Source organism: Drosophila sechellia, chromosome 2L, assembly GCF_004382195.2.
Source record: "Drosophila sechellia strain sech25 chromosome 2L, ASM438219v1, whole genome shotgun sequence".
NCBI classification, from domain to species: domain Eukaryota; kingdom Metazoa; phylum Arthropoda; class Insecta; order Diptera; family Drosophilidae; genus Drosophila; species Drosophila sechellia.
This window is the reverse complement of record NC_045949.1, coordinates 11,657,434-11,673,740: the sequence shown is the minus strand read 5'-3', so window position 1 is coordinate 11,673,740 and position 16,307 is coordinate 11,657,434. Positions and strand designations below refer to the sequence as shown.

Here is a 16,307-nt window from a genome sequence, read left to right as displayed (position 1 = left end):
CTTGACTGATTACTTTTATTGATTCCGATTGAAAGGAGCAATTCACGAGAAATCTACGCAGTTGTTTTGTGCCTGAATAAATCATTTTATTCATTCGACGTTATGAAGAAGTTAATTTCTTAAAAATACGTTTCTCACGATAATGCTTGGCAAATATTTTATCTGGTTAACTACATTTCATTTGTCTCTGACCTTTGAGTCAAAATTTCATTTCCGGTGAATACTTTCTAAGGACTCAATAATGGGCTTGTAAATATAATTTATTCAATATTCCTGTTAGGCACACATGAGTCCTTGTTTATCTACTCTTCACCTTTGGCCAACATCTGCTTGGCAAATTGCGTTGTATTTTATTTTATCTGCAAACATTTGGCTGTCTTGTTGTTCTAGCATTTTAAATCGTTTCAACTCGGCCGAAACTCAATTAGAGTTTGTTGTGATTCCATTTGGAAGCCAGGCAACAAATTCTGATATAACAAATTTCATCCTTCTTTTGGGGCTTTTGGTGTTGGCTTTTCGATTTCAAGGCTCTTGACGCTCTTTGCCGTGCACTTTCCCAGTTTTGCCGGGTAATGGGAAAAGTTTGGCATTTCTTTTATTTTTTTTTTTTGGATTTTTCCTTTTTGTGCTGATATAGTTTTGGGTTTCAAGCGTGTGAAATTTGGTAATTGGCTAAAAGCGAGATTGAGTTGCAAGATTGTCGTAGACCTGTTTTCGATAATGTGCAGACAATTGGCTGGGCATTTAAATTGTCTCCTCGCCAGTGGCTTCTGGATGCCCTCAGCTATGGTCGAGCGAGTCATACATTATGTATGACATGATTGGCGTATTTGTGGCGGCATCAAATGGGATTACGGCCTTGAATTTTTTCATCCCATCCCCGCCCACACGAGGGCTTCTCCATCGCCCATCACCCAGCGCCCATCTCCCATCCATTCCCATTACCAGCCTTCTTCGCTGGGCTTGTCATTGATTTATTGGCTTTCAGCCCTCTCAGTCTCTGTCCTCCAAGTCGTGTGTACGTGTGTGTGTGATTGAGTGGGTGATGTGGGTGGAAAATTCATTTAAACTTGCTCTACGCATATTACTTTTATCTAAGAACTCCCACTCCGCACATTGTTTTAAAAGTTCTTCTGGCCGCAGAAGCAAACGCAAACGCCGCCTACTCTTGCATAATTAAACAACAGCAAGACAGGTGCAAATGAAAGAAAGTACTTGTGAAAAAAAAAATAGACCGTAAAAGTTTTCACCATGACACACTTTTTGTGTTACGACACTAAGCGCCTTTTGGTCCTTTAATTATGCAGTTGACAGGCCACCAAACACCCACAGTTCCCTATTTTCGAAGCGCGACACTTCCCATATTCCCTCATTAACGCCCAAAAAATTGCCAGCGATTGACATAATTTATGTCTAACACAAATCGGCAACGGTGTCCCGACTCCCGAGGGATCAATAAAAATGCCCAACAGGGATGAAATACTAGACCTGACAGCCAAATGGACAAGGCCAAAATCCCCCGACGGAAAAAAAGGAGGAAAATAAAACAAAAGGATTTTCCCCCGTCACCATGCCCAATCATCTATGTAAAGTTTCCCAAAAGCTGGTCAAGCTGTCCTTGGGACCCATTCACCACTGATCGATCTACTGCAAAATGGGAAAATGTATAAAAATATATATATAAAAATGCTTGTGTCAAGTGCTGACAATCAATTTCGTTTTGATTTCAGCAACTCGATGAGTGAGTTTGCTCATCTATTCGCTTTGATTTGAGTGAGAAAAGTAGAAAAATCGCTGCTTTGACATTGATGAAATACGATTGCAGATTGCTGTCACATTTTGTGACAATTTTATCAAATCAAAATATACTCACTCGTGTTTTGCCATTGCTCAAAAATTCTAGAGAAATTTTGATGGATTGGAATTGGTTTTATCTAGAAAAATTTGTACCTTAGATTGATTACTACTTTCAAAGGATTGGTCATTTTACAAGAAGTTGTTTCTTGTTTTGAAGAAGACTGTATTAAAGTAATTACAAAATATAGGATAACAAGGTCAAGCATTCAATCAATCATAATTTCTTGCCTAAACTTATTTAATTGTCCTGGCTTTTTGAACTGGAATAAATGGTGTGCTCCTCCTAATTGCCACATTAAGTGCTTTTAAATGTTACTAATTTCCAAATATTTCCTGTGATTTTCATACAAAGCAGCAAAGCCAAAGTAATAGACATTTTCCGATAAGATAGCACTGCATTAAACCATAAATTGTCGTTGTTTTGTCATGGACTCACCGTATTTCATAAGCGGCGACATCGAATGAAATGGATGAAGAAGGTTCAGCCGAGCCGACGTCATCGTCCATCACCCATCAGCGTCCATTCCATCACTGTGCCATCAAATCCCATCACAATGGCCATGGAATGGGTGTTCCAGATCCCACCCCCTTTAGAGCAATATAGTGGATATATCCACCCGATGTCCGCCCTGTTGCTTAAAGCAATGAACTTTAAGTAATTTGCTTTTACTGCCTGACAAGTGACGAGTAAAACAAAATGTGGCGTTTACTTTCGTATTTTTTATTTCAGCCGCAGGACCTTCCATCCAGTTCATTTTTTGGCGGGGGCGGTGCGGGGGGCATGGGGATTGCGGGAGCGGTGTCATGTTATCAAAATCAATTTGCGGGGTCCGAGAATAAAATGTTAGACGGGGGAAAGGATGAAGGACTGGCTCAGTTTGTCGCCTATTTCGGTGCTCTATTTTTGAGTTTGCAACTTGCCACTGCTGCTGTTGCTGCTGTTGCTCTGCCATTTTATTGTGCAATGTTCCGGAAGACTGCTTTGTTTCAGCAAAATGCGCTATAAACAAGAGCAGCGTATAAAAACACAACAAAAGTGTTTTTTCACCATTTGCTAGATATATATCTCGACCGTCGCTACTCCGTACATACAATGTTTGTCGGATGATTGAGTTGGCCCAGCTGCAATTTATGCTCCTGCTCTTGAGCAGATCACTTGGTTTCTGTTCCTGCTCCCTGTTTGGGTATTTATCTCAGTTTTCAAGCTTTGCTGGGTTGCAAGTGCCGGATTAGCCGGGGAGCTGCTCAGAAATGTTGGGGATTTCATCTGAAGTAAGTGGTTAAATGCGATATTTTAAGTCGTTATGCATTGTGGGGATTGTTCTGCTGCTGGACTTTGAATAATATTATTTTTCGCATTTTTTCGAGATATTTTTAAATTTTTAAATCATGTATCCAACTTGTAGTTTAAACATTTCTATAAATAGTGAAAACCACAAGGGATGAAGAAAAGAAGAGCTTATTAAGGAAATTCCTCATCGCATTGGCCCCCTTATCATTTCCGATTCTTCATTCCAATTTAAACAAACTGTCAGGTGAAGGAGCAACTGCCTCAAAGCTTTGTATTAGAGATGGTTTTTCGTAAGCTGCTTATTACAGCTCAAAAAAAAGTGCTGGCTTGCAGTCTTGATAACTGGCAAAATTGACAAAAATATATTTAGAAAAATAAATGAATCTGATTTAGCCCAGGCGGAACCTCTGCCCGTTGCCATTGTGGCTGTCGTGTCCCAGTATTCCCAATACACATATAAATAAGAAAATACCAGCAACGTCCGAGGTGAGCTCGTAACATTGTTTTAAAATGGCAAACGCCTTGCGTATTTGGGTCGAAAAGCACTCAGACAGCAGGGCCCAGGTAAAGTGGAGTGCCTCCGAGAGGGTGCCCTCTTCAAAGGGAAGGAATTCCACACGTCCACAGTGGCTCGAAAGAGTGTTAGTGGTGGTGTAGGTACGTTTGTGTCTGTGTTAGCCAGGTGACAGAGTAAGCGCCTTAAGCCGCCTCAGAGAGCACACACACATAGACCCACCCACACACACCTGCGGGAAGGAGAAAAGTTGCTACTTGGAAGGGGAAAAAAGAAACCTACAAAAGCACAAGCTACATAGAAACGGATATTTAGTATGTAAGTGCAAGCATGCACTCAGAATAAATGTTATCAAATTCTTAAGATGAATTTGTTCTCAGCAGCTGCCAAGCAATTGGAGTATATATAAAATTTATATTTTCTTTTATACTTAATTACAAATATTTTTTAAAGTAAATTATTAAATCGTTCCTGAATTCATGCAAATGTTTTACAACGATTCAAATTCCTTATTCCATTCCATTTTGCCCCAGTGTATTTACCTTTCGCTATATATAATACGTACTTTATTTTACATCGTATCTGTGACCATCTTGTGAACTCTTGACATCCTTGGCTGAGCAACCTAAATTTAAAAGTTTTTCCTATATACATATGAGTGAAAACTTTCCACTAAATTGAATTGTCTGTGGGCTGAAGTGTATGAGGGAAATCTGATAGGGCTGCTGGGTGCTACCGGTTTCCCAGCATCTGTACTTAATTTTCACTTCCGCAGCAGATTGTCTAGCAAATTGAGTAATTTAAATAAAGCGCATCGCAAATGCGCCTGACAGCCCTTCGCCATGCAACCCAGATAGTCGCCTCCTTCTCCTTGGGATTCCCCACAATATGCTTTCCATGTTAAAGAGAAGTCATTACACCAACACTGTCACACACACGCACACACATAGACAGACATTCTGGTGGAAGCAAAAGCCGATACAGCATCGGATACATAGATACATTCCACAGTGTGCAGTTGTGCTGACGTTTGGCCATTTGATACAATTTGCCATCCCGGACGTTGCTCAATTTTCGGGGCAGTCAACTGTGCAACGTGTCGTTGGCAGAAAGAGAAACAGGACGAAAAGGACGAGACCGAGCTGGTAACAATCCCATAGATGCATATCTGCAACTCTGCCGCCGCATTCAGGCAGCCAGAGACCGAATTTGCATATTTCTGTCCGACGATTCTGCTGCTAACGCTCGAAACATGAACACCAAATGAAATCCTGGGCAATTGCAACAGCTTTAACGCCTCGAATACACTGCCTAATTGGAGCAAACAAATTGTTTTGGATGGGAAAACATCTAAATAATACAGAAACAGCAAGCGAGGGACAAGTACATTCTTCTCTCGGCGAACTCATCAAAATTTCATACGTTGAAGAAATTGCTTCTTTGCTCCCCAACAAAATTCAGCACTTTACATTTTTATTTTTGTTTATTGCCTCGCCGTGTCCGTTTATGCGCATAATTTATGCATAAATTTCAATTACCTAGCCCTCGAAAGTATGCCACGAAAATGTGCGCTGCCTATGACTCGCTTTAATTCACTTACACTCGAGTGTGCAGACCGAAAATCGCAAAGGACATTGTCATAGTCATGCCAAGAAGTGCAGAAAGGTCCTTTGCAAATACTTTGATTTGATTTATAATCTACGGTGTCTTGTGGGGAAGAAAATGTAAACTTGAGATCGTTCTAGTGCTCCATGGGGAAAAATTTAGGTAAGGTAATAAATTCAACGATGCGATATTAACATTTCATTTGGAAAATATGTTTTACAACAACGCCTTTCTAAGTTATTTATTCCCATGTACATTATTTAGTGTGCAACAATATCTTAGGTGTGGATATTTTGATACATTGTTTTTAAAATGTGACCCACAAGAGATATTTCATATTTTTAACCATTCATCAGACCCAAAAATTTTCATATTACCATAATTTTCCTTAATTTGCGTAAAACGCTTCTTAAATTCTATTACCAGATATAAATACTGCTGAGCCATTTAATTTCAATTATTTCTGCTTTAAAAATAATAACGGTATACGTTATCATGCGATCCATTAATTTTATGCCCCAACATAACATTCTCAAAATTCATATGGCTGTATAGCCCCCAGTGAAATTTAGATCTCGTTGGAACCTCGCATATTGGCGTCCCACCTCCGGTGACCTAGCAGTCATGTCCATATTTTTTGGTGAGAAAACGAAATGATGGAAAAAAGCGAGTGTAATTTGAAATTCAAAGCACGTAAAACGTGCCAGGCGTTGTCGCTGCCACGCAGAAACGAGTATGTCTGTAATTTATATCTGCAAATATTTGCGTGCCCCAATATCAGGATAATGCCAGGATGAGGGGTACTCACAAGGCTGCAGTTTGCCAGGACCTGCGAGTACCCATCGACTCATTACAACTTCATTAAAATGTCGGGTCCTGCCCTCGTCCAAAATATAGCACACTCGGCAGAATTTTCGCCCTCAGGGAAAAAGGATTCTCTCGCACACATGTACATGTGCGAACTTAATCGAATTGCAGGACCGCTGCGTGAGTCTGTGTGTGTGTGTGAGTAGGCGGCAGCTGCAGCTTAACGCAATCATTAAATTTTTATTGATGACCAGGGCTTTTGGGTGTGACAAAGTTAATGGAAATCCAACCGAATGGCCAGTTGGCCAACTGGCGTGAAAATATGCAAAGTGACAAAGCGAAAGCAAAATCGCCTGCTAATTCTGATGGATAATTAATTTTGTATGACAGTGCACTTGGAAAAATAAAGTCAATATTTAGGTATTGGTCTATATTAAAAATATTTAAAATATATTAAAAATCTGAAAGAGCGATTTAAGTGCTTTTCATTTTAAATATTCTAGTAGCTATTTTAAAGATATAATAGATAGTAATAGAAAGCAATATAGACCATAGCATTTTTTCAGTGCACTCCTTTTTCGATGCCCCTCCTATACTGGCATTAATGAATTTTCACAGCCCCATAATTAGATTGCGCTAAGGGGAAAATGCCCAAGAAACGTAGCTGGAAAAAGTTGTTCTAAAAATACAAATTTGCACACAAAAAGATCCAAAGGACGCTGTCTGGTCGCTGGCATTATGCAAACGCTGCAAAAGCCAAGACGATTAGCAAGGACTCCTTGGTCCAAAAGGACTCCCCATCGTTGTCCCTTGGGCTGCGTTAATGAGTGTCATTACCACGCCGGCCAGCCAACAACTTTCGTTCTGACCTCAGCAGGACTTCTGCCCGCACCCACTCCTCATTAGCCAACTCAGCTTGTTTGGGTCAAGTTTTCGGGAATATCTTTGTCCGAGTTGGCCAAGAGCCATTAAGGACACGACCTGGCGGACAGATTCAAATGCCACATATGTTTGGTTGTCATAAATGCGAGATGCCCGGCATCAATCCATCAGTGGCCACTCGAGTCACACTTCATCTGCGAAATTTGCGGGCGAGGATGCTAATGACTAATGGGTGACAATCAGCGCAAAGTTAGGAGGTCCTTTGACCCATAAGCTTATTGAGCCGTAACATAATATTTATAAGCCGCAAAAATATGCAAGTCAAGTGTGTGGGAGTCCCAGTTTGTGCTCTTCAAGTCGAGATGACCTGGCAATCGGCTTAGATACGAATAATTTTGGGCGGTAGTGTCGTAAACGCAAACAGGCTCATCTCTTGAGCAGTTCTTCATCCTTCGGACAGTCAATCTCAATCTCAATCTCAGTTTCTGTTTGTGCTCCTGCTAAGCTTTTAGTTCTCCATAATTTGATATTCATGCATGTATGTGAATCCTGTTTATGCAGCGATTAAGTCTCTGTCTTGCCCTCCTAATCGACTCCTTTACCATTCTCTTTTCTTGCAGGCGACGGAAAAAAGACGAAAAAAGGTAAGTCCTGGCCCTTTCGCTGTCCATTGTGATCGAGTCAGCCACCCGTTTGAAGGGTCAAAAGGACAGACAAACAATTTGCATATTTATCACGCCTGACGAATGTTTCACTTTCTGCGCCCGACATGGGCATACATAAATAGCCAGTATAAAATCATTTTTCAACGTCAATCTGCATTTGGCATTTGGCTGTGAGATTGGCGAGTCCATAAGTTATGAAGCTGTGAGCTCGAATTTTTTAAGTGCCTTAAATATATGCAGAGTCAATTACTTTGATTAAAACCTTTTAAAATATTACTTTGATTATTTATATTAATATAAACTTAAAGCATGCATTATCTGGCTATGTACAAGTACGTTGGGTTTCTGTTTTCAGGAACTATAAGGTTCTATATACTGAAAGTAGCTGTATCCTTTAAATTTTAGTTGCTTAAGTATGTACATATTAGTAAGCTTCGAGCCAAGTTTATGGCCTGTTTTAAATCTCTAAGTTAAATATGTATCTGTTAAGCTCGAAAGCGAATATTCTGTGTGATCATTGGAGCGCATTTGCCTTTGATAATTAAAAATCTACTCGTTAACATTGTGCCGCACGTGGTTAATTGTTCCCGCTGAGAGCAGCCAGTTATGATTTATGAGATTATGTGGGTTAGGTGATGAGCCTTGGGCCCCCACAAAATCCATTTCCCGTTTGGGCAAACAAACATCGGGTAAATTGACTCCGAAGTCGTAATTAATAAAGATTTTGCGCGTGGTCAAACAAAGTGCAACAATGGCTGTCAAATCTATAATGTGCATAATCATTGCCATTTAAGCCTACCAGATGGTTTTAAACGGCTTATTGTATTGGCCCGCATTCTTTTCTCTTTATTATTGGCTGTCACTACTGACAGCATTATCGTCGCGATTGTGTGCGTGCGAATTTCCTGTCCAATTATTGGCATCAATTATCATTGCAAACAAAAAGTTAAGGTATCAGTGCATTATTGTTTGTTTTCAATTTATTTTATTAAGGAGCATGACATATTTACTCGTTATTTGCAGTTAATTGACCACTATTTACTTTTATAATTACGTTAATAATATTTGGCCATGCTAATGCGCAAAAATAAATCACAATCCTGCAGACGATTAAAAATCGTTTTCGGCATTCGTAAACTTAATTTTAATTACAAACATATTTTAAGCGATAGTTGAAACAAAAGTAAGTGCAGTCATTTTTTCCAGCACATTAAACTAGATATTGCCGCATCAGCAGAGATTTTTCCGTTTGCGAAATGATTAAAGCGGCCACACATTAAATAAAATAATTATTTCTGCATTAAACTTCAGTGCCTCTCGCTTTAACGACACAATTCTGATTTTAAAGCTGTCATAAAAAGGCGAGAAAAAGGAGAGAAGGCGAAAGCCACTTTACTGGGCGTTTCCATAAAATGAAACCGACAGTTGGCGAAAACTCGGAAAAAGGGGGGCGTTGTGTGTCGACTTCCGGTTTTCCGGGTGTATCATGAGAATCCCCCGCTCCGTTCGCTCGACGGCGTTAATTTTGAGCTGCGGCAGCAGGCGAAAGCTAAATAAGTTATGTCATTTTGGGGCGCATTTCATTTAGAAATTTAATAAAGCAGCGTCGAAAATTATTAGCATATTTAAAGGGCCAAGAGCCGGGTATGAACCTGAAAGTCAGCCAAGGATCAGGATCAGGATACCAGCTCAAGTTCACATGGGGTGGCTAACCGAAGGAGCGTCTAATAAAACGAGCTCCTAAGTTATGCACAGCTCTTCTCAGCCCGGAATGACAAGTGGTAAGAGGTTTTCCCCCTCCTCACCTGGCCATCTATATGCAGGTAACTGCATTTTTCCCCACCGGAATTGTGGAGCGGATTAGCAATGGAAATGCGAACAAATTGAATTGATGAATGGCAAGTATCATCACTCAACCAGGAGGCACCCAACTTAATTTAAGAATACCACCTTATAGTTCCCCAGGTGTGAGCGGTTGTTTATAGGATTGCGTTTTTTAATGAGTCACATTTCTCTTCCACTTTCAACTTTCTTCAGTTTCAGATAGTTACTTTTATTGTGTGCATTGCATTTACACTGGAGGAAGTAAATTAATTTCGCTTGTTACGTGACAAAGTACTTCTTCTGTTTTAATTTTCCCCCAGTCATTATGGCCTTCTTTAGGACGCATTCAAATATATTGAAATGGCTCCAGTTGTCAATTGATTTGCCTTTAAGCCCTCTGCAAACAGTCCTATTTGCCCTGAATTGACCAAGGAAGTTGCTGAGCAATATCGATGGAGCAAACTGAAGGCAGCCTCAATCTGTGGCTGTCTTGGCATATTTGCCAAATCCGAAATCCATTAGCTATGACGATTATTTATGGAGGCCTTTTGGGGCTACTCTATAAATAGAAACTATGCTCGTTTGTGGGGTCAACTACCAGAAACTGGCAGTGGAAATATGTGTGTAGTAGGTAGGCGAAGCAGTTCGAGCCGAGATAGCTGACAACAGATGTTAATGCCTCGGTAGGCAAAGTGCGTTTTACTGTTGGCCTTTTGTGTGCTATCTGGCCCGGTTTCCATCGACCAACTTGCCAGGATACGTCCGTTGGATGTTTGTGGTCAGCGTGGGCATTTGTTGTTGTTGGCATACGCAATGTGGCCGCAAAATTGTTTGGTCTATACGGCTTGACCGGTTTTTATGACAAGCCATGGAGGCGGTGGGCTTTGGTGTACCGCTAAGGGCATTATATCGAATTATGTTATAAATATGAAATATATTTGGGCATTCCAGGGCAATACGTGTGAGCATGTTAACGCTCGGGTCCTCTGTTCTTTCCTGTTCCTGGCCCCATGAAAAGTGCTGTCAATGGCACTTGGCCGGTCTTTTATGGTATTTTATGTGATGTTCGTGGCACGAAAAAGGGAATCCTTGTTGCATAATTAAGGCATTATCATTGTGCCCCCCTGTCACATTTCGGCCGGCGGATGGTTGTGGACGGCACTCATTTAAGCGACGCAGACATCCATGAATATTGAAAGTGGACAAAACGAAATATTTAGTACGACATTGAATGGCATAAAATTTAACATTATCAATTTCTGAAATTGTAAATCACTTCTCAAGAAATTTAATTTAATTTTATGCGCGCTCTTTCCTGAAAAAAAATACCATATATTACATTTAAAATATTTATTTTTGCTTAAATAAGTAAATGATACGAAGATATTAATTATTAGCTTAGGGCTAATTGAATAAATTTTTACTGAATAATCTTAAAGTCTTTCGTCCAAAAAGCCAATGATTCTATTGTTCAGCAGAAACAATTCGTGGTTAAATGAGAAAATTCCACGAACGGTTTGGTAATTAAAAAATCAAGATTTATCCCCCATGTACCCGTATTACACAACTTAAATTGTATTACAACGTTTACGTAGTTAACCCTTTGAAACATGTGTATATGTGTGTGTGGGTGAGCCTTGTTATCCTCTTACGGCTGATAAATCCTCTTATGATTGCAAATTAGTTATCACGGACATTGTCCAATAAAAGTTATCGTCCAGTGGTTTCTGCTTCCGGGAAATATTGAACCAGTTGCGGTTTCGCTGGAAATGGCAAAACTAGTAAAAGCGCCAGGAATCTGCAGTCCGAATCGACTTTTCCACGAGCAGTCGGACAAAATTATCGTTGCATAATATCCGCTAATTTGTGCGTTCAATAACGCAAAAGGGCGACAAATGTGGGCCAAACATAGAAATGCAGCCAAAAGTGGTTGTGGGCGTGGGTGTGGATGTGGCATGGTCATGGACGCCAGCTGTGTGGGTCATTTGCTGGTTAATGCTGACCCCTGACCCCACCCAACGGCCGTTTACATAATGAGCGCACAATAAGTGACTCATAAATGTTATATTAATATTGTGGCACAATGACTTGCACTTCAGTGGCAAGCTGAGAGGGGAGAAATCCAATCGGGAATACATAGCACATCCGACCGGGTGTGCTTGTAATTTGTCCGTTTGTCGCATTAATCAGCTCACATAACAATAATGCCAAACAATTACTGCAAATCAATATTAGGATTGCATTGTATTACATTGAAATCCCAGAATATAATTTTAAGCTGGCGCCTTTTGTGGGCGGGTTCACTCAAGCGAGCCCCAAGGTTGATCCAAGTGGGCACTCGAGAATCGAGAATCGAGAATCGAGACCAAGAAACCGTCTCAAACCGAAAACGAAACCAAAAAAACCCAAACCAAAACCCAAATCCATGTCTCGAGCCAAGAGTTTTTCATGGCTGCCTCGAGAAGATTTTATGCCTGGCCATGCTTTAGTTTTATTGATTTATTCGCTTGGCCTTGATGCAAAAGCAAATTACAAGTGCCTGTTGCGGTTCACATTCTTTTCCGCTCCTCTATTTTGGGGGACAACTATTTTGATGCACTCGACGGTAAGATGAAACGAAGGAAAAGAAAAATAATCTGGGCTTTTCCGCAACTCTGCGTCGAGTGGAGAAGCTGCAATGTTTCCGGAAAAATTGTTTAGAAAGCAAAACCCATAATTTAATGGAGTCGTTTTGTTGTCATATTAAAAATAAATAATAATACATTTATTTGTCGAAATAATTTAGTAATACTAATTAAAGCTGGGTTTCTATTTACCTATAAATATCTATAAATGATAAAATTATTTAATAAATTTATAAATATTTTTTGTTAATTGTGAACATTTTGTAAAAGTGTCTTGACATTTGTGCAACATTTTGACCACTTGTTATGCTATGCATGTTGTCTTTTCGCATTATTTTTGGCCGGCCCAAGCTGGCATGGCAATTTGTCTTGCACATTTTTGGTGTTTCACTCTTTTTGTTTTCCGCCTTTTTTCCTCTTTCAAATTGTTTTGTTTTCGCTTTTCCGAGCTCTAATTGCTGCGGCTGTCGCTGCTGGGTCTGCAGCTCTCGTTGGCCCATTGTGGCAAATTATAAAAACGGCTAGGGCGGTAGCACAAACAACTAAAAAAAAACAGCAACAATAACACCTGGAGCACCGGAGAGCAGCAACAATTGTGATGTCGTCCTTGGCTGACCTTGCGCTCTACGGGACTTGCATGAAATGCTCATTATGCGCTGCCATGTGGGTGGTGGGTAGTGGGTGGTGGCAGTGGGTGGGGAAAAGCGTCGAGTTGCGCTTGCATTTTAATGGTAGCAATCAAAATTTCAATGCATTGTTATGAAGAGCTGGCAAAAGCAAAAACCGACCAAGGCAAAGAGGCGGTAATAATAAGGAGCTGCTGAAAAACTTTGCGTCAAGCCAGAGGAAAATTGTGTCTGGCCTACGCTGCGTATACTTAACCTTCTAATTGGAAAGTTTACCGAAAATTATGGCCCTCTAAAAAAGAATTGTTGCAAGCTTCACTTTTACGGCAGCAACAATGAAAAAGTTCTCCAAGCTGTAATTAGACCACGCCCCTAATGGGATGGCAGAAGCAAAAAAAAAGTAGGTACCAGAAGAAAGAAGAAGATGGGCAGCGCAGACCATTCCACTCCGCCCTGTGGGCGTGAGCGAAATGATGAGACAAATGAATGAGAATTTAATAGTAAAGGCAAATAAAAGCTGAGCAACTCAAGTCAAGGACCAAGGACGAAAACGGGAGCAGTTTAATTTCATCAGAAGATGATGCTTCCCTTTGTTGTAAAGGAGCGCGGGACAGATGTGTAAGCACATCAGCAAATGCCTGATGATGAAATAAAATGCCAAATGTGCTCACATTATTCAAGTGTCATGATAGGATAGTCTAGTGGAATACACAAGCAGTGGGCCAGATAGCACAGCTTGAGACCGAGGAGACTCCATCTATTCCACTCTACTCAGTTCCACTCAACTCGACTTGACTTGTGGCCAACATGCGAGACTTCATATCCAGCTAGATATATGGCCAGGGACAACCACAATATTTAAGACCATCGGGGAATTGGGACACCATTGCAGAAATTTGAACTATTGTTTAATTTGCCGTGAAATTTGCAATTTAAAAGACTAGAAAGAGAGTAAGTGGCTTACAAACCAGCAAAGAAAGTTATTAAATGACAGATAAAAAGTTTAATTTAAAACTTTCTCTTTTTATAAGGAATTTTTTAGGATCAGAATAATTTAATATGAAAGAATGTTAAGCTCTTCTGTAGTTTAATGTAAGATATTAAATATTTTGAAGAGTTCAGAAAAAAATTGTTTACACTTGAGAACAAAAACCTAAACATAAGCCACTACGATTTATAAAAACTTAAAATGAATCCTAAGACATTAAAATATATTCGAAAAATATTGATGTCATAATAGGATATTATGGACTTACGTACGAAAATTAAATAGAAAATTTCGTTTGCAACAGAAACGAATACAAACAAGTCAGATATTTCCAAAGATATATGTGTTAAAAGCATGTCAGAAAACATTCAAGTTTTCAATTAAGATGTTTTCATATTCATTTGATAGTAATTTTACTGCGATGCAATCTAAACAAACGTTGAAAGGCATTCCCTTAATTATGGATCACAAAACACTTCTCCCCCTGACAACTTTTTCAATTAGAGCTGTGCATATCTTAGCAGGGACATTATTTTCCGAAAAGCAAACCATCAACATGTAAATGTACATACTTTAACTTAGTTGAGGCAGCTGCTCAAATCTCGTTTATACGACCACCCAATAAATGTTTTTATTGGAGCATTTTCGGCACTTGCAGAGCAGCTTGAATGTGAGAAATGGGACAGAGTGAGTGAGTAGAGGATTGGGTCAAATCCTTTATGGCTGATCCGAGGAAAAAACCCATTCCGATGATGTCTGCTCGCATTCAGCAAGGAGCCTTTGTTTTGTTTCTTTATTTAGCATGCGGAATGCAGACTTCGGATGACAAGGCATAAATAACTAAACACCTGCAGAATGTTGGGAGACAAGGACTCCTTAACTTTTCCTAATATTTTTTTTTCGGTTTTTTCCTTTTTTGTATATGGTTTTTCTCGGCTGTCCTCGGTCGTTTGTCGTGTCTGCAGTGGCATTATAAATTACACACGACTCGTCTGCGTTACACCAAACATTTGTCAATATATCCTTGGCGCCGGGACTAACCAAAAGAATGCCTTCAGATTTACAGCCAAATGGAAGTTGGAATTTTTAGAGGCGCCATCCTGCGGCTGGTAGTGGAAACTGATCTAAAGAGTTTCTGAGCTTTGGGTGGTGAAAAGCTTTGACGATTAAGAGAAAAAAATGGTCCTTTTTAATCAGCTGTTGCAGGAGATAAGCAAAACATATGCACATAGTAATCAATAGTAAACTCAAGGCTATTTTGGTTGATAAGATGTGTGGGAAATCATACAGCTCAAAAACCATTTAAAAATCGACAAAAAAATATGTTATGTACCAAATGATATAGCTTAACTCTGAATATATATTCAAAACATAAGGCGTAAAGGTTTTGACACGATATTTTTACATAAGTCAAAGAAATAAATGAGATAAATATATTAATTTTGCTAAATATTTACTAAGAAGATTAATATGCTGGTACGAAATTACTACAAATGCACGATATGCACTCAATCGTGCATTTGTATAATATAATAGTATTTATTCTTTAAAAAGTAGTTAGCTTCTTCTATATTGAAATATTTAATACTTAAATTAATATTTATGTATAAGAATTAAGAGAAACATTTATAAATATATTTGGTCTGCTTTAAAACTGCTAAAACGCATTAACTGAAATGTAATCAAATATTGACCTAATCTATAAGCGCTCGGAAACTATTTCTTGGGTAAATATACTTTCTATAATTAGCCAATTGTGTGTTTTCATTTTGGCTGATAAACATTTAAAGCATTTTCTGAGTATTTCCACTCTTTGGTTTTGCCAGAGCTTTTATCATTGATGCTCTTGCCGGGGAGCTTCCGCTCTTGAAATGCTCGCTCTTCCTCTTCGGAGGACCAACACACAGCCAGCTGAGGCAAGGACATGATTTGCAGCCAGTCAGTTGATTGGCAACACGTTTGCCGGAAGGTAATACGCCCAGCCGAGAGCAACAGGAAGTGCCTCCAATCGCGACTTTTCCACTTCCGAATCAGGCTCGTCCTCACGGCTTCGTTTTGGCCCAGTGTGTATGCATAGTTCGTGCGGCCCATCCAAGTGAAGTTCCTGTCTGAAATGAAAGAAAGAAAAAGTGATTCGAGTGGCAATTTTAATTACTCAGGAAATTACTAAAAAAAATATATGCGAAGCGAAATATTTTGCGCTGAAAGTGAATTGGTTGGCCAAGTCAACTTGTTGCTTTGAGTCTGTTTTCAGAACCTGTTGCCCTTCTGGCTGATGGCCATCGCCAATGGGAACCACAACAAATCGCTGGCTAACAGCAAATATTTGCACAGCAATTTGTTGGCTTTGTCCTGGTTATGTCCCTCGATAAATTAACAGCTTAATGCCCGGTTTGGTTGCCAGCAATTAGGGCATAAGGACAACTGAACTTCACATTAAACACGTTTTAAATTAACAATTATGTAACCCGAAAGAGTGAAAACCTCCCGGCAAAGGACACCTGATCCTGCTGTGTGCCAAACAATAACAAAAGCGGATTAACACTTAACTCGACGGCAATGATATGACCCACCGACCTGAAACAAAACCCTTATTCATACCTTAAACAGAAACAACAACAAAA

The 16,307-nt window shown here is 39.7% G+C and overlaps 1 protein-coding gene across 1 annotated transcript in view; it reads left to right on the top strand.

Moving 5' to 3' along the window:
• Positions 1-16,307, top strand: part of LOC6612189 (calcium/calmodulin-dependent 3',5'-cyclic nucleotide phosphodiesterase 1) — a 114,031-nt gene that overhangs the window by 6,276 nt on the left and 91,448 nt on the right. The window contains exon 2 of the mRNA XM_032727334.1: positions 7,577-7,600. The gene's annotated coding sequence lies outside the window, so the exon portion shown is untranslated. The remainder of the gene's footprint in view (positions 1-7,576; positions 7,601-16,307) is intronic.